The sequence below is a fragment of the Oncorhynchus mykiss genome, chromosome 13 (assembly GCF_013265735.2).
Source record: "Oncorhynchus mykiss isolate Arlee chromosome 13, USDA_OmykA_1.1, whole genome shotgun sequence".
Classification (NCBI taxonomy): Eukaryota; Metazoa; Chordata; class Actinopteri; order Salmoniformes; family Salmonidae; genus Oncorhynchus; species Oncorhynchus mykiss.
The window spans coordinates 16,930,368-16,954,071 of record NC_048577.1 but is presented as its reverse complement, the minus strand read 5'-3'; the positions used below and the strand labels follow the sequence as shown (position 1 = coordinate 16,954,071).

The 23,704-nt window shown below is 39.3% G+C and overlaps 1 long non-coding RNA gene across 1 annotated transcript in view; it reads right to left on the bottom strand.

Moving 5' to 3' along the window:
• LOC118936445 overlaps positions 1-23,274 on the bottom strand; it is a 125,373-nt gene extending 102,099 nt beyond the window's left edge. Inside the window, exon 1 of the long non-coding RNA XR_005035465.1 lies at positions 22,489-23,274. This is a non-coding gene — a long non-coding RNA (uncharacterized LOC118936445). The remainder of the gene's footprint in view (positions 1-22,488) is intronic.
• Between the last annotated feature and the right edge of the window lie 430 nt (positions 23,275-23,704).

Genomic DNA, 23,704 nt, shown 5'->3' with positions numbered 1-23,704 from the left:
AGCATGGAGGAGAAGGTGTTATGGTGTTGGGGTGGGTTTCTGGTGACATGGTCTGTAATTTATTTAGAATTCAAGGCACACTTAACCAGCATGGTACCACAGCATTCTGCAGCGATACATCATCCCATCTGGTTTTGGCTTAGTGGGATCATCATTTCTTTTTCAACAGGACAATGACCCAACAAACCTCCAGGTTGTGTAAGGGCTATTTTACCAAGAAGGAGAGTGATGGAGTGCTGCATCAGATGACCTGGCCTACACAACTCCGACCTCAACCAAATTGAGATGGTTTGGGATGAGTCGGACCACAGAGTTAAGGAAAAGCAGCTAACAAGTACTCAGCATATGTGGAACTCCAACACTGTTGGAAAAGCATTACAGGTGAAGCTGGTTAAAAGAATGCCAAGAGTGTGCAAAGCTGTCATCAAGGCAAAAGGTGTCTATTTGAAGAATCTCAAATATAAAATAACGCATTTTTGGATACTACATGATTCCATATCTGTTATTTCATATTTTTTATGTCTTCACTATTATTCTACAATGTAGAAAATAGTAAAAATGAAGAAAAATCCTTGAATGAGTAGGTGCTCTAAAACTTTAGACCAGTAGTTTGTTTATCTTTTTTTCTGTGTGTGTGTGTATGTGTGTGTATGTGTGTGTGTATGTGTGTGTATGTGTGTGTGTGTGTGTGAGAGAGAGATATGGAATACTAGCGTTTGTGCTCCTCTTTGTATGCTTTCCACTTCACTGAATTAGCCGACCCATGATGCCACAGTGCAGCAAAGCAGGAAACGATTCTTCCCAGAGCCACTTTGTATTCAAATGTTTAAAATGTATGTGTGTGTGTTTGTGTGCGTATGTGCGTACGTGTTTGTGTGTGCATGCGTGCGTGCGTGTGTGTGTGCCCGAGCGTGTGTCGATGTCTCTGTATGTGTTTATGTGTGTGTAGTCATCTGTCTCCTTGCACGGCAGCCCCACACAGCCTTCCTAAGGAACACAAGTGTTTTTTTTTTTATTCAAAGGTAACCCTCTTCAATAAGCATTTGATAGAAAATAAGATAGTTCTCTCTTCGACTGCATTTTTCAAGCTTTTGTGATCAAATGTAAGCATCGGATGCTCTTTGAGCTCTATGAGAGGGGGCTGTTGTTGGTTTGAAATATTTAGTTTTTAATTTTTTCTGTTAAACTGTCTTGACTATAAATGTTTGCTAGTTAGCCTTCTGTATCGACAGTGTTTAGCTTTACATCTTCATGGAAATAAAACATAAAAACCTTGAATTGTTTACCAATCTATTCCATAAAAACTAGAATACATCTCTATATATTCCTGCAGTAGGCCTACAACAGCGTCATAACACCTTGGACTTGCATGCTAATTGTATGTGTAACCACAGATTATGGACTAGGAAAATGAAAATGAAAATAAAATAACTGTACTAACCATTTTAACAAATGAAAGTTACTGAGGGTCAAAGATCATACCCCCAAGACATGCTAACCTCTCACCATTACAATAACAGGGGAAATTAGCATGTCTAGAGGGTATGATCTTTGAGCCTCTGTAACTTTCTCACTCATCATTATTCACGATTCATTCATGATAATTCGTAATTATGGCAGCATCAACATTAATGTAGAACTGTTTAGAAACATGTTCTATTCTTATTTACAATAAAAGTGACTCCATAATGGCACAATGCATTATTTATAATTAATTTCTATTGGGGACTAAATAATCTGAAACACAACCAAAACGAACTGCAAATGCAGCCAACAAGTTTGTAGAGTCAGATAATAATCATTGCGTGCTAGGAATATGGGAACAAATACAACACTTTTGACTACTTCATAAGAATCTTCAGGTGGAAATAATTTTGACCCCTACCTAAAAAATTATTACTTGTTAAACAAAATCTAATTCTTCGAGCAATTGCATTAGTATAAATATAATTTCATTTTTTTGCATACAATATAGCTCAGCATTTGAATAATTAATCTTATACAGTCATTACTGCTCATCTTCATTAACTTTTTAAGGCTAGGGGGCAGTATTCTCAAATCCGGAAGACTGACGTGCCCAAAGTAAACTGCCTGATACTCAGGCCCAGAAGCTAGGATATGCATATAATTGGTAGCATTGGATAGAAAACACTCTGAAACTGTTAAAATAATGTCTGTGAGTATAACAAAAATTATATGGCAGTCAAAAACCCGAGGAGAATCATTCTGGAAAAATATTTTTGAGGTCACAGGCCATTTCAATGCAAACCTATGGGATATTCAAAGAAATTCCTCCCAGATTGCAGTTCCTATGGCTTCCACTAGATGTCAACAGTCTTTAGAAAGGGTTTCAGGCTTGTTTTTTGAAAAACGAACAAGTAGTTGTAGTTTATCCAAGGTGTCTATCAAACGCGCCAACTAAACAGACATTTTTGGTATATAAAGAAGGACTTTATCGAACAAAACAAACATTTGTTGTGTAGCTGGGACCCTTGGGATTGCAAAAAGAGGATAATCTTCAAAGGTAAGTGATTTATTTTATCACTATTTGTGATTTTGTGACGCCTGTGCTGGTTCGGTGGAAGAAGGTGAGGACCAAGGTGCAGCGTGGTAAGTGTTCATGATTTTTAATATAATCAAAACTGAACATTAAACAAAATAACAACTAGGAAGAACGAACCAATGAAACCCACGAAACACAGGTGGAAAAAGGCTACCGAAGTATGATTCTCAATCAGAGACAACTAACGACACCTGCCTCTGATTGAGAACCATACCAGGCCAAACTCAAAAACCAACCTAGAAAAACAAATAGACTGCCCACCCCAACTCACGCCCTGACCATACTAAAACAAAGACAAAACAAAGGAACTAAGGTCAGAAGGTGACACTTCCCCTCAATCCTGACAGGTCTCCGAGTCCCTGCCACTGAAAAAAAAACAGAGCATTATGCTCTCAAGTGGCACAGCGGTCTAAGGCACCGCATCTCAGTGTAAGAGGCGTCACTACAGTCCCTGGTTTGAATCCAGGCTGAATCACATCCAGCTGTGATTGAAAGTCATATAGAGCCGTGCACAATTTGCCTAGCATCGTCTGGGTTTGGCGGGGGTAGGCTGTCATTGTAAATAATAATTTGCTCTTATCTGACTTAACTAGTTAAATGATTATACCTTTATTTCAACAAGGAACACAGGCTGAGACCAAGGTCTCTTTTACAGCTGGGCCCTGCGGATACATGTTTACACATACAGTTTAGATACAATGAATGAATGAAACTACACAAGACAAACAAAACCATCACAGATAACACAAAAAAATACAGCAGCAGATTTTTACACACAGGTTATTCCCCTAACAACACAATAACTTGCATTGCCAGAAGCAGTTACAAGCAATACAAAAATAAAAATCCCCCAATACCACATGGTTCAATTCTCGGGCCGACTCTTTTCTCTGTATATATCAACGATGTCGCTCATGTGTTACGCCCCTGAAAACAGGGGAGAAATAATCACGAGAGTGATACGGTGTTGTATTCTCAATTCAACTTTTAGTTCAATCATTTCACAAAAGTAACACGTTACAAAACAACAGAAAAACCCTTATACAAATAACACAGCAAAATATCTTATTAACAACGCACATGTTCATTCACAATCGACATAAAATGGCAGCTTCTCTCAGTACGATGCTATTCTTCGCTACAACCGAGCAGGGCTCATATTACTCTCTGCAAACTTAACTCTAACTTCCTCAAGATGTTACTAAGACACACCTTAAACACTCTTAACGTTAGCGAGTTATTACATTTAAATTACTCTTTTTTATCATCAATAAAGTACCTGAAAACAGGGGAGAAATAATCACGAGAGTGATACGGTGTTGTATTCTCAATTCAACTTTTAGTTCAATGAGAAAAGACCGCGATTTCCCCAGGAATATGGGTGGAGACCAGAGCAATCGATCTCCGGCTCATAGATTAAGAGCATTTTGTAGATCACAGATTAACACTTTTAGGCACCACAAAATAAAGTAATCAATATAACGTTTACACATTACTCACAATTCGTACCCTTTGTACGCTTGACAGATTTTAACTTTAACCCAATTATATGAATGTTATCAATCTCTATCAACTAATACTGAATGCATCATTTTAACCTTAGTTTTTTTACGATCCTCACATACTATAAACTTACTAATACTTTTTAATGTATAACAGGCTATGAATATTTCCTTTAACCTGTCACACCTGCTGTGGGTGATTCTCTATACATTTGGTCCTTCTTAGCACACTCTGTTAACTGACCTCCAAACGAGCTTCAATGCCATACAACACTCCTTCCGTGGCCTCCAACTGCTCTTAAACGCTAGTAAAACCCAATGCATGCTCTTCAACCGTTCGCTGCCGGCACCCGCCCGCCCAACTAGCATCACTACACTGGACGGTACCGACGTAGAATATGTGGACAACTGCAAATACCTAGGTGTCTGGCTAGACTGTAAACTCTCCTTCCAGACTCATATTAAACATATCCAATCCAAAATGAAATCTAGAATCTGCTTCCTATTTTGCAACAAAGCCTCCTTCAATCACGCCGCCAAACATACCCTCATAAAACGGACTATTCTACCGATCCTTGACTTCGGCGATTTCATTTACAAAATAGCTTCCAATACTCTACTCAGCAAACTGGATGCAGTCTATCACATTGCCATCCGTTTTGTCACCAAGCTCCTTATACCACCCACAACTGCGACCTGTATGCTCTAGTCAGCTGGCCCTCGCTACATATTCGTCATCAGACCCACTGGCTCAAGGTCATCTATAAGTCTATACTAGGTAAAGCTCCACCTTATCTCAGCTCACTGGTCACGATAACAACACCCACCCGTAGCGTGTGCTCCAGCAGGTATATCTCACTGGTCATCCCCAAAGCCAACACCTCCTTTGGCCGCCTTTCCTTCCAGTTCTCTGCTGCCAGTGACTGGAACTAATTGCAAAAATCACTGAAGCTGGAGACTTATATTTCCCTCAATAACTTTAAATATCAGCTATCTGAGTAGCTAACCGATCGCTGCAGCTGTACATAGCCCATCTGTAAATAGCCCACCCAATCTACCTAACGCACCCCCATACTGTTTTTATTTACTTTTCTGGTCTTTTGCACACCAGTATTTCTACTTGCACATCATCATCTGCTCATCTATCACTCCAGTGTTAATTTGATAAATGGTAATTACTACGCTACCATGGCCTATTTATTGCCTTACCTCCTCACACCATTTTCACAGACTGTATATAGACTTTCTTTTTTTCTAATGTGTTATTGACTGTGCGCTTGTTTATTCCATGTGTAACTCTGTGTTGTTGTTTGTGTCGCACTGCTTTGCTTTATCTTGGCCATGTCACAGTTATAAATGAGAAATTGTTCTCAACCAGCGTGCGTACCTGGTTAAATACAGGTGAAATAAATAAAAAATACATACAAAATACAGGTTTACGTTTAGGGATATAGTTATGGGCTATGGTTAGGGTTATAGTAAGGGTTAAGTTTGGTGTTAGGGGATAGGGGAAATAGGATTTTTTATGTAAATTAATATTAGGAGAATATAACATTTTGTTGACTTTGGAAGTTCATTTTATTTCAGTTAAATTTATTTCAGTTCATTTCAGTTAATTTTAGGTTATTTTGTGGGGGAATCCATTTGTACCAGGATGCTCCTTCGTTCAGGTTCAGAAGCCACATGCTTGCACTGAATATGTTGCAAATATTGAAAAAAAATGTTCGTCTCAAATGATGGTACTATACAGTATTTATATGGTATGGAAACTAGGCCTAAATATTGCAGTGGATAGTTACTTACTAATTTTGTGTATGAAAAATGGGCCTCTTATACCACTAAGTGTGTGTGTGTGTGTGTGTGTGTGTGTGTGTGTGTGTGTGTGTACGTGTAATATAATATCTGCATTCCACTCACTTACTGGGGAAACAGTCTCACGATGATAAAAACAGAATCTCAGCACAATAACTGTTATCTATACCCATTACCACAATGACCACCATACTGTTTGTGTTTAAAGATAACTGTTATCTGTACCCATTACCACAATGACCACCATACTGTTTGTGTTTAAAGATAACTGTTATCTGTACCCATTGCTACAATGATCACCATACTGTTTGTGTTTAAAGATAACTGTTATCTGTACCCATTGCTACAATGATCACCAAACTGTTTGTGTTTAAAGATAACTGTTATCTGTACCCATTGCTACAATGACCACCATACTGTTTGTGTTTAAAGATAACTGTTCTGGAAAGGTTATTCACATTGATTGCAGTATTGGAATTAATTCATAACCTGGACTTTGATTAAATACCCAATATATATACTGTATAAATAACTAATATAAATTGATATATTATCAAGTACCCAATATATACACTGAGTGTACAAAACACAAGGAACTCCTGCTTTTTCCATGACAGGTGAATCCATTTGAAACCTATAATCCCTTATTTATATCACTTGTTAAATTCACTTCAATCAGTGTAGATGAAGGGAAGGAGACAGGTTAAATAAGGATTTTTTTAAGCCTTGAGACATGGATTGTGTATGTTTGACATTCAGGTTTTTCACTCTCAACAGTTTCCCCACGTGTTTCAAGAATGGTCCAGCACCCAAAACTCTTCTTTATTTTTAAGATTTTTTAAATTGTAGAATAGACATCAAAACTATGAAATAACATATATGGAATCATGTAGTAACCAAAAAAGTGTTAAACAAATCCAAATATATTTTATATTTGAGATCCTTCAAATAGCCACCCTTTGCCTGGATGACAGCCTTGCACACTCTTGGCATTTTCTCAACCAGCTCCATGAGGTAGTCACCTGGACTGCATCTCAATTAACAGGTGTGCCTTCTTAACCCTCCTGTTCTGTTCGTTTCATGTTAATTCATTCTGTGTTCTCGGTCCAAAATGACTGCCCCATTATAGCTGATTATAAATACATAATAATACATATATTATCACTTAATGTTGTGTTAGATACTTATATCAACTTAAGTTATTGTGAACATTACACGTTTTGAACTTGTATTTCCTATTTATGGACTGTAGGCCTCATTGACCTGAGTTCATAAAACTTGTTTATGAGTAAAAAAAAAAAGCATAATGTATGGATTATTTTGACAAAAACAAATTGTGTATATGTGAAACATATTGTGCTATTTATCACAGGCTACTTTGTGTCAAAGTTTAACAAGGACTCTCTCCTCCTCTCCAGTGTCATTATCAAGAGCCTCACATACAGTATATTGTTTGGTCATTGTGCTGCCACAGAATGAATTGTGAACAAGGCCCCCAAAAAAATTGAAATAGCAGAACTGCGAGAAAAGTTGTATTTATTATTGAAACAATGTTGCGATTGTTTGTGAGAATGCCAACAGGTGTGGTTTCCATGGGGGAAAGGTTCCAGTGGGGGTTGCCATGGAAGCAAGAAGGGGAGTGAGGTGTGTATGTGTTTGTGCTCAAACACACATGCATGTGGGGGTCTAGGAGAGGAAGTGTGTCCATCTGATGAATGGGCATGTGCCTGAACTCAAATGAATACACTAATTGAAGTCTCATCCATTAATTTCCACTGACCGGTAATCTTTGACCGGGAACACCACAGGTGTACAAAAGTTAAATAAAACGCCAAAAATGTAATGAAAATCATCAAAATATATTTTGTGTGTTCAGATGCCCTGTGTGGACAAAGTCACGGAACCTTATGATAATCAGATTGAATTAACTACATTTTTCAGAGAGAGAACTTGTAAATTGGTCCAATTCGACCGGGAACACAGCAACAGGGTTAAAAGTTTGTTTGTGGAATTTATTTCCTTCTTAATGTGTTTGAGCCATTCAATGGTGTTGTGACAAGGTAGGGGTGGTATACAGAAGATAGCCCTATTTGGTAAAAGACCAAGTCCATATTATGGCGAGAGCGGCTCAAATAAGCGAAGAGAAACACCATGAAGGTCAGCCATTTCTAGAACTTTGAAAGTTTCTTCAGGTGCAGTCGCAAAAACCATCAAGCGCTATGATGAAACTGGCTCTCATGAGGAACGCCACAGGAAAGGAAGACCCAGAGTTACCTCTGCTGCAGAGGACAAGTTCATTAGAGTTACCAGCCTCAGAAATTGCAGCCCAAATAAATGCTTCACCGAGTTCAAGTAACAGACACATCTCAACATCAACTGTTCAGATGAGACTGTGTGAATCTGGTCTTCATGGTTAAATTGCTGCAAAGAAACCACTACTAAAAGACACCAATAAGAAGAAGAGACTTGTTTGGGCCAAGAAACACGAGCATTGGACATTAGAACGGTGGAAATTTGTCCTTTGGTCTGAAGACCAAATTGGAGATTTTTTGGTTCAAACCACCGTGTCTTTGTGGGACGTGGTGTAGTTTTTCCTAGCCACCGTGCTTCTACACCTGCATTGCTTGCTGTTTGGTGTTTTAGGCTTGGTTTCTGTATAGCATTTTGAGATATAAGCTTTGTAAATACATTTGATTTAATTTTGATTTTGGGTGAACAGATGATCTCCGCATGTGTATTTCCCACTGTAAAGCATGGAGGAGAAGGTGTTATGGTGTTGGGGTGGGTTTCTGGTGACATGGTCTGTAATTTATTTAGAATTCAAGGCACACTTAACCAGCATGGTACCACAGCATTCTGCAGCGATACATCATCCCATCTGGTTTTGGCTTAGTGGGATCATCATTTCTTTTTCAACAGGACAATGACCCAACACACGTCCAGGTTGTGTAAGGGCTATTTTACCAAGAAGGAGAGTGATGGAGTGCTGCATCAGATGACCTGGCCTACACAACCCCGACCTCAACCAAATTGAGATGGTTTGGGATGAGTCGGACCACAGAGTTAAGGAAAAGCAGCTAACAAGTACTCAGCATATGTGGAACTCCAACACTGTTGGAAAAGCATTACAGGTGAAGCTGGTTAAAAGAATGCCAAGAGTGTGCAAAGCTGTCATCAAGGCAAAAGGTGTCTATTTGAAGAATCTCAAATATAAAATAACGCATTTTTGGTTACTACATGATTCCATATCTGTTATTTCATAGTTTTGATGTCTTCACTATTATTCTACAATGTAGAAAATAGTAAAAATGAAGAAAAACCCTTGAATGAGTAGGTGCTCTAAAACTTTAGACCAGTAGTTTGTTTATCTTTTTTTCTGTGTGTGTGTGTATGTGTGTGTGTTTGTGTGCGTATGTGCGTACGTGTTTGTGTGTGCATGCGTGCGTGCGTGAGTGTGTGCCCGAGCGTGTGTCGATGTCTCTGTATGTGTTTATGTGTGTGTAGTCATCTGTCTCCTTGCACGGCAGCCCCACACAGCCTTCCTAAGGAACACAAGTGTTTTTTTTTTTATTCAAAGGTAACCCTCTTCAATAAGCATTTGATAGAAAATAAGATAGTTCTCTCTTCGACTGCATTTTTCAAGCTTTTGTGATCAAATGTAAGCATCGGATGCTCTTTGAGCTCTATGAGAGGGGGCTGTTGTTGGTTTGAAATATTTAGTTTTTAAGTTTTTCTGTTAAACTGTCTTGACTATAAATGTTTGCTAGTTAGCCTTCTGTATCAACAGTGTTTAGCTTTACATCTTCATGGAAATAAAACATAAAAACCTTGAATTGTTTACCAATCTATTCCATAAAAACTAGAAGACATCTCTATATGTTCCTGCAGTAGGCCTACAACAGCGTCATAACACCTTGGACTTGCATGCTAATTGTATGTGTAACCACAGATTATGGAGTAGGACTGTCATGAAAATAAAATAACTGTACTAACCATTTTAACAAATGAAAGTTACTGAGGGTCAAAGATCATACCCCCAAGACATGCTAACCTCTCACCATTACAATAACAGGGGAAATTAGCATGTCTAGAGGGTATGATCTTTGAGCCTCTGTAACTTTCTCACTCATCATTATTCACGATTCATTCATGATTATTCGTAATTATGGCAGCATCAACATTAATGTAGAACTGTTTAGAAACATTTTCTATTATTATTTACAATAAAAGTGACTCCATAATGACACAATGCATTATTTATGATTTATTTCTATTGGGGACTAAATAATCTGAAACACAACCAAAACGAACTGCAAATGCAGCCAACAAGTTTGTAGAGTCAGATAATAATCATTGCGTGCTAGGAATATGGGAACAAATACAACACTTTTGACTACTTCATAAGAATCTTCAGGTGGAAATAATTTTGACCCCTACCTAAAAAATTATTACTTGTTAAACAAAATCTAATTCTTCGAGCAATTGCATTAGTATAAATATAATTACATTTTTTTGCATACAATATAGCTCAGCATTTGAATAATTAATCTTATACAGTCATTACTGCTCATCTTCATTAACTTTTTAAGGCTAGGGGGCAGTATTCTCAAATCCGGATGACTGACGTGCCCAAAGTAAACTGCCTGTTACTCAGGCCCAGAAGCTAGGATATGCATATAATTGGTAGCATTGGATAGAAAACACTGAAACTGTTAAAATAATGTCTGTGAGTATAACAAAAATGATATGGCAGTCAAAAACCCGAGGAGAATCATTCTGGAAAAATATTTTTGAGGTCACAGGCCATTTCAATGCAAGCCTATGGGATATTCAAAGAAATTCCTCCCAGATTGCAGTTCCTATGGCTTCCACTAGATGTCAACAGTCTTTAGAAAGGGTTTCAGGCTTGTTTTTTGAAAAACGAACAAGTAGTTGTAGTTTATCCAAGGTGTCTATCAAACGCGCCAACTAAACAGACATTTTTGGTATATAAAGAAGGACTTTATCGAACAAAACAAACATTTGTTGTGTAGCTGGGACCCTTGGGATTGCAAAAAGAGGATAATCTTCAAAGGTAAGTGATTTATTTTATCACTATTTGTGATTTTGTGACGCCTGTGCTGGTTCGGTGGAAGAAGGTGAGGACCAAGGTGCAGCGTGGTAAGTGTTCATGATTTTTAATATAATCAAAACTGAACACTAAACAAAATAACAACTAGGAAGAACGAACCAATGAAACCCACGAAACACAGGTGGAAAAAGGCTACCGAAGTATGATTCTCAATCAGAGACAACTAACGACACCTGCCTCTGATTGAGAACCATACCAGGCCAAACTCAAAAACCAACCTAGAAAAACAAAGAGACTGCCCACCCCAACTCACGCCCTGACCATACTAAAACAAAGACAAAACAAAGGAACTAAGGTCAGAAGGTGACACTTCCCCTCAATCCTGACAGGTCTCCGAGTCCCTGCCACTGAAAAACAACCAGAGCATGATGCTCTCGAGTGGCACAGCGGTCTAAGGCACCGCATCTCAGTGTAAGAGGCGTCACTACAGTCCCTGGTTTGAATCCAGGCTGAATCACATCCAGCTGTGATTGAAAGTCATATAGAGCTGGGCACAATTTGCCTTGCATCGTCTGGGTTTGGCGGGGGTAGGCTGTCATTGTAAATAATAATTTGCTCTTATCTGACTTAACTAGTTAAATGATTATACCTTTATTTCAACAAGGAACACAGGCTGAGACCAAGGTCTCTTTTACAGCTGGGTCCTGCGGATACATGTTTACACATACAGTTTAGATACAATGAATGAATGAAACTACACAAGACAAACAAAACCATCACAGATAACACAAAAAAATACAGCAGCAGATTTTTACACACAGGTTATTCCCCTAACAACACAATAACTTGCATTACCAGAAGCCGTTACAAGCAATACAAAAATAAAAATCCCCCAATACCACAGGGTTCAATTCTCGGGCCGACTCTTTTCTCTGTATATATCAACGATGTCGCTCTTGTGTTACGCCCCTGAAAACAGGGGAGAAATAATCACGAGAGTGATACGTTGTTGTATTCTCAATTCAACTTTTAGTTCAATCATTTCACAAAAGTAACACGTTACAAAACAACAGAAAAACCATTATACAAATAACACAGCAAAATATCTTATTAACAACGCACATGTTCATTCACAATCAACATAAAATGGCAGCTTCTCTCAGTACGATGCTATTCTTCGCTACAACCGAGCAGGGCTCATATTACTCTCTGCAAACTTAACTCTAACTTCCTCAAGATGTTACTAAGACACACCTTAAACACTCTTAACGTTAGCGAGTTATTACATTTAAATGACTTTTTTTTATCATCAATAAAGTACCTGAAAACAGGGGAGAAATAATCACGAGAGTGATACGGTGTTGTATTCTCAATTCAACTTTTAGTTCAATGAGAAAAGACCGCGATTTCCCCAGGAATATGGGTGGAGACCAGAGCAATCGATCTCCGGCTCATAGATTAAGAGCATTTTGTAGATCACAGATTAACACTTTTAGGCACCACAAAATAAAGTAATCAATATAATGTTTACACATTACTCACAATTCGTACCCTTTGTAGGCTTGACAGATTTTAACTTTAACCCAATTATATGAATGTTATCAATCTCTATCAACTAATACTGAATGCATCTTTTTAACCTTAGTTTTTTTACGATCCTCACATACTATAAACTTACTAATACTTTTTAATGTATAACAGGCTATGAATATTTCCTTTAACCTGTCACACTTGCTGTGGGTGATTCTGTATACATTTGGCCCTTCTTAGCACACTCTGTTAACTGACCTCCAAACAAGCTTCAATGCCATACAACACTCCTTCCGTGGCCTCCAACTGCTCTTAAACGCTAGTAAAACCCAATGCATGCTCTTCAACCGTTCGCTGCCGGCACCCGCCCGCCCAACTAGCATCACTACACTGGACGGTACCGACTTAGAATATGTGGACAACTGCAAATACCTAGGTGTCTGGCTAGACTGTAAACTCTCCTTCCAGACTCATATTAAACATATCCAATCCAAAATGAAATCTAGAATCTGCTTCCTATTTTGCAACAAAGCCTCCTTCAATCACGCCGCCAAACATACCCTCATAAAACGGACTATTCTACCGATCCTTGACTTCGGCGATTTCATTTACAAAATAGCTTCCAATACTCTACTCAGCAAACTGGATGCAGTCTATCACATTGCCATCCATTTTGTCACCAAGCTCCTTATACCACCCACAACTGCGACCTGTATGCTCTAGTCAGCTGGCCCTCGCTACATATTCGTCACCAGACCCACTGGCTCAAGGCCATCTATAAGTCTATGCTAGGTAAAGCTCCACCTTATCTCAGCTCACTGGTCACGATAACAACACCCACCCGTAGCGTGTGCTCCAGCAGGTATATCTCACTGGTCATCCCCAAAGCCAACACCTCCTTTGGCCGCCTTTCCTTCCAGTTCTCTGCTGCCAGTGACTGGAACTAATTGCAAAAATCACTGAAGCTGGAGACTTATATTTCCCTCAATAACTTTAAATATCAGCTATCTGAGTAGCTAACCGATCGCTGCAGCTGTACATAGCCCATCTGTAAATAGCCCACCCAATCTACCTACCGCACCCCCATATTGTTTTATTTACTTTTCTGGTCTTATGCACACCAGTATTTCTACTTGCACATCATCATCTGCTCATCTATCACTCCAGTGTTAATTTGATAAATGGTAATTACTACGCTACCATGGCCTATTTATTGCCTTACCTCCTCACATCATTTTCACAGACTGTATATAGGCTTTCTTTTTTTCTAATGTGTTATTGACTGTGCACTTGTTTATTCCATGTGTAACTCTGTGTTGTTGTTTGTGTCACACTGCTTTGCTTTATCTTGGCCATGTCGCAGTTATAAATGAGAAATTGTTCTCAACCAGCGTGCGTACCTGGTTAAATACAGGTGAAATAAATAAAAAATACATACAAAATAAAGGTTTACGTTTAGGGCTATTGTTATGGGCTATGGTTAGGGTTATAGTAAGGGTTAAGTTTGGTGTTAGGGGATAGGGGAAATAGGATTTTTTTATGGAAATTAATATTAGGTCCCCACGAGGATAGAAGAATATAACATTTTGTTGACTTTGGAAGTTAATTTTATTTCAGTTAAATTTATTTCAGTTCAGTTAATTTTAGGTTATTTTGTGGGGGAATCCATTTGTACCAGGATGCTCCTTCGTTCAGGTTGAGAAGCCACATGCTTGCACTGAATATGTTGCAAATATTGAAAAAAAATGTTCGTCTCAAATGATGGTACTATACAGTATTTATATGGTATGGAAACTAGGCCTAAATATTGCAGTGGATAGTTACTTACTAATTTTGTGTATGAAAAATGGGCCTCTTATACCACTAAGTGTGTGTGTGTGTGTGTGTGTGTGTGTGTGTGTGTGTACGTGTAATATAATATCTGCATTCCACTCACTTACTGGGGAAACAGTCTCACGATGATAAAAACAGAATCTCAGCACAATAACTGTTATCTATACCCATTACCACAATGACCACCATACTGTTTGTGTTTAAAGATAACTGTTATCTGTACCCATTGCTACAATGACCACCATACTGTTTGTGTTTAAAGATAACTGTTATCTGTACCCATTGCTACAATGATCACCATACTGTTTGTGTTTAAAGATAACTGTTATCTGTACCCATTGCTACAATGACCACCATACTGTTTGTGTTTAAAGATAACTGTTATCTGTACCCATTGCTACAATGATCACCATACTGTTTGTGTTTAAAGATAACTGTTATCTGTACCCATTGCTACAATGACCACCATACTGTTTGTGTTTAAAGATAACTGTTATCTGTACCCATTGCTACAATGATCACCATACTGTTTGTGTTTAAAGATAACTGTTATCTGTACCCATTGCTACAATGACCACCATACTGTTTGTGTTTAAAGATAACTGTTATCTGTACCCATTGCTACAATGATCACCATACTGTTTGTGTTTAAAGATAACTGTTATCTGTACCCATTGCTACAATGACCACCATACTGTTTGTGTTTAAAGATAACTGTTATCTGTACCCATTGCTACAATGACCACCATACTGTTTGTGTTTAAAGATAACTGTTATCTGTACCCATTGCTACAATGATCACCATACTGTTTGTGTTTAAAGATAACTGTTCTGGAAAGGTTATTCACATTGATTGCAGTATTGGAATTAATTCATAACCTGGACTTTGATTAAATACCCAATATATATACTGTATAAATAACTAATATAAATTGATATATTTTCAAGTACCCAATATATACACTGAGTGTACAAAACACAAGGAACTCCTGCTTTTTCCATGACAGGTGAATCCATTTGAAACCTATAATCCCTTATTTATATCACTTGTTAAATTCACTTCAATCAGTGTAGATGAAGGGAAGGAGACAGGTTAAATAAGGATTTTTTTAAGCCTTGAGACATGGATTGTGTATGTGTGACATTCAGGTTTTTCACTCTCAACAGTTTCCCCACGTGTTTCAAGAATGGTCCAGCACCCAAAACTTCACACAACTGTGGGAAGCATTGGTGTCAACATAGGCTAGAATCCCTGTTGAACGTTTTTGAATTTAGGCTTTTCTGAGAGCAAAAGGGGGAGCAACTCAATATTAGGATGGTGTTCCTAATTTTTTGTACACTCAGTGTGTGTATATATACACCTTGATAAAATACTCAATATATACTGTATATAACCCTGGCTGAAGGGTATAGTAGGCTACATTGATTGTAGCAGTGTACTCACCTATAAAACAAATCATGGCTTTAATTTGAGTCTGAGACCACATATAAAATCCAATATGTCTTCATATTGAAAGATATTCGATCAGAGAAGACCTTAAAGTGATTTCCCATTGCAGATAATCGATATTGCCTGATTCCTGCAAGACACTCAGCAGGAAAAGGATACACTGTACTTATAATTCACATGGTTTACATAAACATTTTTTTTTTTTAATATATAAAAAATGTTGTTCTTTTGTCTCTGTAGTCCAGCACTTTGGATTTGAAGTGATACAATGTTACACAAAGTCATTCAGAAACACATGAAGTTCAAGTATGTTACCCTTGTTGTTTCAGGCTTAAAATAGCATTAGCTTGGATCCCTAGCAGACAACTGTAGCTGTTGGTAGGCGCTACTGTTACCACTAGCAGGCTATACTCCAGTGGGGAAAAAACACAGAGAGGCTTTGGTGGCTGACCACATATGTTGTGAGGCTTTTATTTGTACTGCTCTGAAGTGGTAGCTACAGACAATACCTGCATACTTCAGTATTTCCTTATTTACTGTTATACAGGTATCAATAGTATCATAGTTGGGACACAGGATAACAACGAAATAAAGCAGACTGCTTGCCCAAGTGTCCCTCCTGTGTATTACAACCATTCAAAAGGGAGGGTGATAAAATGGATATAGTAGAGACATAAAGAGAGGGAAACAATAAAAGCTACGGCGAGAGAGAGAGAGAGAGAGAGAGAGAGAGAGAGAGAGAGAGAGAGAGAGAGAGAGGAATAGAGTCTTCCTTTAGAACATACAATGGAGAGACAGGAGTTAAAATTCACTTTATGCTTGCTTCCCCAGACTAACTCCGTTAGCAAATCTCCTATCATGAAGCCACATCTATTTCCCTCCACTAAATGAAAGATGCTTACACAATATGTTTGGTAATGGCCGATGTTTGAGCAGGTTATTATCATTAAAATATAAATGGGAATAAAAAGAGAAGGAGAAGGGGACAGTAAAGTTAATGTGGCGTGGCCCTGTTTTACAACCACTCGCAGTCTCTTTCATAGATAAACCGCTAGATTATTCTAATTAGACAGTGTGTTAATTGAGTGTGGGTGCTGGTGTATAATGTGTCATTATTAGTCTTGATCAACGTCAACCCCTCACGAGCGTGACACCATTCACCCTAACCAAGTGAGAAAAAGAGGGAGAGAGTGACAGAAAGCGGAAGGGAAGAGAAAAAGAGTGTTTGTGTGTGTGAGAGACACATATATATATATATATATATAGAGAGAGAGAGAGAGGTAGGTGAACTCCCCCCCTCAACATCCTATCTAACATCATTACTTAGTCATCGCGTTCTACCTAGTGTGCTAACATTCAGGAAATGCCAACTTAGATCGATGTTACAAGGTATCCCACTTTGCCTCAAAAAGCAGGTGGTAAAGGTCAAGACTCTGTGCCCAGGGGGAGCATGCTGCATAACCCACCTACTTCAATCTACCTACTACACTGCACCATGCAGTCCAACCACTTCAATGCAAAACTGGTCTGAGATCAGCTGTTAGAGAGCCAGAGACAATGTCACTTTATCCTGAGATACCCCCCATGGGAAAGGGGTTTAATAGAATGAATATGAAACCAAATCACATTTAACTCTCTTTTATAAAATGTAATTAAAACCCACACACTGACACTCTCTCTCTAACACACACAGACACACAGACTTGTGTCTTGGTGCTCTGTCGACACCCTTGTACTGCAGAATGGAATCAGTGGCCAAGCGTATTATTACACTCAAGTCAAACAGTCTTAACGTATCCTGTAATGTTTCCTGTAACAATGGTACAGGAAACATAAGGAGACCATTAGTTTGATGATTGGCTGCCTTTAAAGCCTTTCATAAAATGGGTAGCTCCGAGCCAGACTTGAGTCTCAAGGTTTTTAGTGACTTCTGTGGTCTTAGATGCTGCTCTGTTCCAACAGCAGGTGCTATAATGTGATTGTAATTGACCTTGAATGTGTTGTAATTAGAGGTCGACCGATTATGATTTTTCAATGCCGATACCGATACCGATTATTGGAGGACCAAAAAAGTCGATACCGATTAATCGGACGTTTTTTTTAAATGTACTTGTAATAATGACAATTACAACAATACTGAATGAACACTTATTTTAACTTAATATAATACATCAATAAAATCAATTTAGCCTCAAGTAAATAATGAAACATGTTCAATTTGGTTTAAATAATGCAAAAACAAAGTGTTGGAGAAGAAAGTAAAAGTGCAATATGTGCTATGTAAGAAAGCTAACGTTTCAGTTCCTTGCTCAGAACATGAGAACATACGAAAGCTGGCGGTTCCTTTTAACATGAGTCTTCAATATTCCCAGGTAAGAAGTTTTAGGATGTAATTATTATAGGAATTATAGGACTATTTCCCTCTATACCACTTGTATTTCATTAACCTTTGACTATTGGATGTTCTTATAGGCACTTTAGTATTGCCAGTGTAACAGTATAGCTTCCGTCCCTCTCCTCGCTCCTCCCTGGGCTCGAACCAGAAACATAACGACAACAGCCACCATCGAAGCAGCGTTACCCATGCAGAGCAAGGGGAACAACTACTAGAAGGCTCAGAGTGAGTGACGTTTGAAACGCTATTAGCGCGTGCTAACTAGCCAGCCATTTCACTTCAGTTACACCAGCCTCATCTCGGGAGTTGTTAGGCTTGATGTCATAAACAGTGCAATGCTTGACACACAACGAAGAGCTGCTGGCAAAATGCAAAGAAAGTGCTGTTTGAATGAATGTTTACGCGCCTGCATCTGCCTACCGCCGCTCAGTCAGATACTTAGATACGTGTATGCTTGTATGCTCAGTCAGATTATATGCAACACAGGACACGCTAGATAATATCTAGTAATATCATCAACCATGTGTAGTTATCTTGTGATTATGATTGATTGTTTTGAATAATATAAGTTTAATGCTAGCTAGCAACTTACCTTGGCTTACTGCATTTGCGTAACAGTCTCCTTGTGGAGTGCAACGAGAGAGAAGCAGGTCGTTATTGCGTTGGACAAGTTAACTGTAAAGTTGCAAGATTGGATCCCCCGAGCTGACAAGGTGAAAATCGGTCGTTCTGCCCCTGAACAAGGCAGTTAACCCACTGTTCCTAGGCCGTCATTCAAAATATGAATGTGTTCTTAACTGACTTGCCCAGTTAAAAAAAGGTATAAAAATATATATATATATATTTTTTTAATTAAATCGGCAAATTAGCACCCAAAAATACCCTAATTAATCGGCCATTCCGATTAATCGGTCGACCTCTAGTTGTAATGCAGGCATCAATGCAGCATCAATGCAGGCATACTGGGTTAATGTGTTTCTATCAAACGCTGATAAGCCAACTGTAGTTACATTAAACTATCTTCATCGGTCGGTCTTGGAGAGCAGGTATGACAAGGAGTTTCATGACCTGGCCCGACCAGGGAAAGTTCACTAAGGTAAAACGAGGACCCTATGTATAATTCCATCACCTTTCACAGGTTTCTCTCGAACCAGTCCATAAAATAAATAATGAATTACATGCATGTATTTGATCTTGATAAAGCGACCAAACAAGAGGCTGATCACAAACATACAGCTCGGCGCTAGCCTGAAAAGGTTGGGCCAAGTGCCCCATCCGGAATCCCGGCCAAGATGTTAGCTCTGGGGGGCAAGTCAAGACGAATCCGCCGTCTAGTCGTGGCATCTTGCCACCAAGCTTCACTACTTCCACCGCAGAGAGGAAACAAGGGCTGGGGGGAAAAAACACAAATTAAACAAAGAGGGGAGGGGATGGAGGGGTTAAAAGCGGAATAGTGTATTATTTATGACACCCCATCCTATCCTCCTCTCTTCCCTTCTTCCTCCAGAGCAGTTAGTTCGTTCCACAGTGGTAGGTAGCAAAATAGTGCCACTTTATATCCATTAGCATCACTAAATGGAAGGGAAGCCATCCAAGGGGTGAGAAGAGACACAGACATGGGCTAGGAACATGCCCCTGTGTACATCCATGTTCCAGGTCCCTGCATGGATGCCAAAGCTGTGTTTAGCTATGCCAACCAACTACGCCACCCTCTCCTCACTGTTGGTGGGTGCAGTACAACGATATTCTTCCAGACGAGTGGATGTTGACTAAGGAAGTTCATTTCAAATTAGGTTCATTTCAGTTCATTTCAAATCAAATTTGGCTTATTTCGAGGGAAAGAAACCATTTGATCTAGGATAATATTTCATTCAGGTTGAGGAGCCATGTGCATGAGTCTACTAAATGCACTGACATTGTTGAAGAAATAAAATGTCTCCCATGATGGTCTGTAAAGTATTCCTTATGGCGTAAATATTGCAGCAGACAGTTACTTACTAATTGTGTATGGAAGACTCCACGTGTACAGTACATTACTGTAGCCTTACAAAGTGGGCCTCTTATACTACTTAGTGTGTGTGCGTGCGTGTGTGTGTGTGAGGGTGTACACGCGCGTGTGTGTGTGTGTGTGTGTGTGTGTGTGTGTGTGTGTGTGTGTGTGTGTGTGTGTGCGTGTGTGTGTGTGTGTGTGTTTGTCTATTAGCTCTCTGAAAGAATTGCAGGCATTTCAAAAGACCAGCCAGATATATAATGAACTCTCTCTCTGAGGTCCCTTTACATTAAAGACCACTCACAGAGACCCCCTCCGCATCTTATGCAAATACATATTTAGATTTTCCCCACTGGACGTATGAAGAACAAAGAGAAAAAAACAACATCAAGAGAAAATAATTGCCATTGATCACGCAAAGGCTGGCAGATTTTCCTGCAATATTGACAAATATGTAGATATTTACTAACAGCGAAGTGCATTACTGGAAGTATCAACTTAAAAAGCGAGTTGATGGATGAAACAAATTATCAACGTTGAAAATTCCTTAGGAAAGGGTCATTTATGATAATAACGATCAACATGAGACACAATAATGACGGACATTTTGGATCCACACTGCTAGGAAGAATGAACCCTGCCATTATATTAATAAACACCACTGAGAGTGAGAGACTCAACACTCGATCTCTCCCTCCGCACAGGGAGTCTAGGCTAGGCTAGCATGCACCCAGGGCTCAAGCACACAGAAAGAAAGAAAGAAAGAAAGAAAGAAAGAAAGAAAGAAAGAAAGAAAGAAAGAAAGAAAGAAAGAAAGACAGGCAGGCAGGCAGACAGAGAAAGCCTTGTCTACATGCCTCAGAGGACACAACCTGTCTTGGGGAACATAACACCACTACTACCCAGGTCATCCTAGAGGGAATAGTGGTAAAACACACCACAGCACAGCTCAGGCAGCACAAGCAGAGCAGGGCATTCTGGGAGAGGTAGGGAGTGGAAGAGAAAAGGAGGGAAAAGCAATGGTGACACAATGACAAGTGAGTGAATGCATGGGTGAGGCCAGATGAGACTCAGTCACCTGTTCAGACATACGTGAGGGCTTAATTCATCACCCATTCAATCAGGAGCTAAAACCCAATGAAGATAAAGTAGTCCAGTACTAGTGTCTGAGAGCTGGAGAAAACATGCTTGAGTAGGCAGTCAGTCCCCCTTGCCTGGCCATAAGAAAGAAATATCAAAATGGATGCCAGTTTCCATCCTCAATATCATTTTTCAAGATTTACAGCTAAGGGGAAACGGAAGGAGGCAGGGAGAAAGGCTGAGGTAGACAGTAAAGGCACACGTTTATGCAGCATGTCATAATAACTTCAACCAAGAGGATTTAAACTGTTAGATTAGTTGTTTTCCTCCTTCATCCAAATTAAATCGAGCAAAAAGAGGCAGCCACAACAACAAGTTAACATGTAAGAATGATAAAATGGCCCAGTGGCTTTGCATGGTTGTGGAAATGACTTTTTATTCATTTTGCTTCACTATCCTGTTTCAAATGAAGGCCTCTATCCCATTTTGGAGATGAAATAATTTCAGTATAATTTCAGTATTCAGAATAAAATTGGGATGAAATGTTCTGGCTGCCTAATCTATAGCTTTTGTAAAGGAATTGTGAAGGTAGAAGTGATAAGAACTAGCCAGCAATTCTGATGACCACATAGGCTTTACTTCTCAAGGAAATGTCATTATAAGTAAAGCGTTCGAATAATGTATAGCCCCGAAAAAAAATAATTACACCTCTGTCCAGTCAATTCAATTAGATGAATGGTTTCAGATCCGAAGCGAGGTATAAATTATGTAGCCTATTACCAAACATATATATTGCAAAACAAAATACATTTTAATGATTAAAATGTTTTGCAGTCGTTTTAATTACATATAAAGACACTAAAACTAATATTGGAATTCACCTGTCAGAGTAGACTAGCCTACGCGCAACCTATAGTGAGTGTTTTTCAACCAAAGCAATGCCGCTATCGGTACGGCACGGGCACGGATTCTGCAGCAAGCAAGCATCTCTTGGTGCGCAATACCAATGTCAGTCTAACGTGGTCCCGAATGCTTCATTCTGGAGGTTGTGAACCCCAATATGTTGGGTATGTGCCCTGCTGTGCCCAACTGAACTAATGCAGATGTTACAGTGGACGAAGACCTCGCTAAAACAGACGAGTTTTCCGTGCACAACACAGTTTGGACAGCAGGATATGGTAAGCCCTTGCATTGCTTCACGAAACGTAGTGCTTTAGTCATAATATATAACCACACAAATTTGGTGAATAATCATAACTTACGCTGCTGTTTTGTCCCAAACAGAAAACCACTGTATGGTTGTGTCCCCTGTCATGGCGAAAGTAGTACTGGTTAGTTTGGGATCATCTCCTTTGCTGGCTGAGGCTTCTCCTCTCGAAGTCCCACTCCTCTCGTCCGTGTTCCACTTGAATTCGGATCGGCCCAATCTTTCCATCCAGTAACGGACCAGGACTCCTCTCATTCGAGTTTACTGCTTCCAAATCGTGGCCACCGGTCCTCAGTCTAGCTAAACTCGTCAGGTTCGTGGCCGCTTCGCTCTCTCGTTTTCACGAGATCCGGTTGAATCTTCCAGAGCAACTTTTACGGTAACTCCATCGTCAGTGATCCTCGGCTCATCCTCGTAAACACCTGCATGTTGGGTGTCGCTTAGTAGGCTACTCCAGTATTTAGTTAGCACTCCAGCCGGACCTGTTCCAGAGCTTTGGCTGCCTGGCTCTGACCCAGCTGCGCGTGTACCGGTATCCAGTTGTAATTCGTTCAGGTGTAGCTGGACCGGCGACGGTCACAATGCGCAAATTAAACCCCCCTTGGCATTTAGCTGGGTATGAGCGGAGATCAGAAACCAGGCACACAGAGTTAAGTGCAAGCAGGGGCGTCAGATGGGCATGTCCATCTCAGATTAAGACCAACAATTTAAAAGTAGGCTACAAAAAAAGTTATAATTTACTTTCATTTCAATCTCTATTAAAATGCCACCGCTGTTTGGAGGTCGGGGGTTGGCTTTAGGACCAAGCAGATCATCGCTCTGAGTGAAGCTACCACCCTGTGCGCCTTTATCTCAGAGAGCAGAGACAGTGCCAGACAGTTTGCTTAACCAGTCAGCCGTTTAGGCAAGGCGCCTATTGTTTTGAATGTGATGTTGGCAGTTGAACTCAGCCTCATAAACTTCGCAGCCAGCTGTTTTATTTATCGGTAACTTTCAGATTGATGTAAAAATGTATATAATTACTGGTGCCTTTACAGAAATAAATATAATCATTCAAAATACTACACCAGAGAGCATGATTTCTCCACAGAGGATTATTTTCTTATTTAAAAAATGAATTGTGGATTGTTTCAAGTGTGCAATTTTAGCAGCATGCCTGACAAATAGCCTACTGTACCAATTAGCTGACAGTTGAGTTACAGCTCTCAGTGAAAATCAGTTATATAGCTCTGGCCTATCACAATATTTATTTAGAAAGCAAATGGTTATTT